This window comes from Chlorocebus sabaeus, chromosome 22 (assembly GCF_047675955.1).
Source record: "Chlorocebus sabaeus isolate Y175 chromosome 22, mChlSab1.0.hap1, whole genome shotgun sequence".
NCBI lineage: Eukaryota > Metazoa > Chordata > Mammalia > Primates > Cercopithecidae > Chlorocebus > Chlorocebus sabaeus.
In genome coordinates this window covers 20,490,361-20,491,962 of record NC_132925.1, presented here as the reverse complement: position 1 = coordinate 20,491,962, position 1,602 = coordinate 20,490,361, and the positions used below count along the sequence as shown (strand labels likewise).

Genomic DNA, 1,602 nt, shown 5'->3' with positions numbered 1-1,602 from the left:
ATAAATTATGTTTTAGGAATCATGTAGCTAGAGGCTACAAAATTCTGACTCTCCCCAAATTGCTCCTGGGGGTAAAATCACTATTGTAAAGCCTAAGACCAGTGCTTGAGATATTTTGCAGACCCTGCACTTGATGGATCAGCTGGTACCACCCACATTGATAAACTGGCTCATCTGATTTTGCAGCCCCCAATCTGGGAACTGACTCAGCACAAGAAGTCAGTTTCAACTCCCTATGATTTCACCTCTGACCTGACCAATCAGCACTCCTTGGTGGCTTCTCCTTGCCCACCAAGTTGTCTTTAAAAACTCTGATACCCCTCTTCCACAGGAGGCCTACACGCCGCCACTTGTGCTGCCGCCACGTCTCTAGTGATCCCTGAAAAGTTCCAGCATATTTTGCGAGTACTCAACACCAACATCGATGGGCGGCGGAAAATAGCCTTTGCCATCACTGCCATTAAGGGTGTGGGCCGAAGATATGCTCATGTGGTGTTGAGGAAAGCAGACATTGACCTCACCAAGAGGGCGGGAGAACTCACTGAGGATGAGGTGGAATGTGTGATCACCATTATGCAGAATCCATGCCAGTACAAGATCCCAGACTGGTTCTTGAACAGACAGAAGGATTTAAAGGATGGAAAATATAGCCAGGTCCTAGCCAATGGTCTGGACAACAAGCTCTGTGAAGACCTGGAGCGACTGAAGAAGATTCGGGCCCATAGAGGGCTGCGCCACTTCTGGGGCCTTCGTGTCCGAGGCCAGCACACCAAGACGATTGACCGCCGTGGCCGCACCGTGGGTGTATCCAAGAAGAAATAAGTCTGTAGGCCTTGTCAATAAATAGTTTATATACCTAAAAAAAAAACAAAAAAACAAAAAACTCTGATACCTGAATACTCAGGGAGACTGACATGAGTAATAATAAAACTCCAGTCTCCCACAAAATAAAATAAAATAAAATGCTTAAAGGAAATCTAATTATTTAAGATTATATTCAAACATTAAAGACTCCTTTAAAATGAGTGTTAAAATTTGCTAGACTTAGAATAACAAATTCACAAATTGAACCTAAAAATATAAGACAGGATTAAGCTTTTAAATTTTTATTACCAGAAATCCACTCTATCCACTGCAAATCTCTCGAAACACCCTTCCAAGCTTAAAGCAAACATCTCTCTTCCTTGCCATTAAGGGATATTCTCTTGTATTCTTTCATGCCTATCCTTTATTCTCTCAATTTTCTCTACCTGGAGTGCATATGAAACAGAATATAGAATTTCTAGATATATTCTTCATGTGTATTAACTTTTCTTTCATACTTTTAATCTATCATTTTCTTGTATTTTGGGAGAATTTCCCACTTCTCAGCATTTATTTTTATTGTTCCCATAGCATCCATTGACTTTTGCTTCACCTTATCAATCCACATCCAAGATACAATTAATACATCCTTGATTAATGAGCTTCTCTAGAAACGAAACGATGAGGAGTGCACCATGACCAAGCCTCCCATTTCAACAATAAACTGGAAGTTAGTGCAATCAGAGGTTGCAGCTTCCCAAGCAAAGGAGATTGGAGAATTACAGAAATCACTAAGGA

General features: G+C 40.9%; 1 pseudogene; it reads left to right on the top strand.

The window, feature by feature from the left end:
* Positions 1-314: 314 nt before the first annotated feature.
* Positions 315-853, top strand: LOC103228685 (small ribosomal subunit protein uS13 pseudogene; annotated as a pseudogene).
* Positions 854-1,602: the final 749 nt, after the last annotated feature.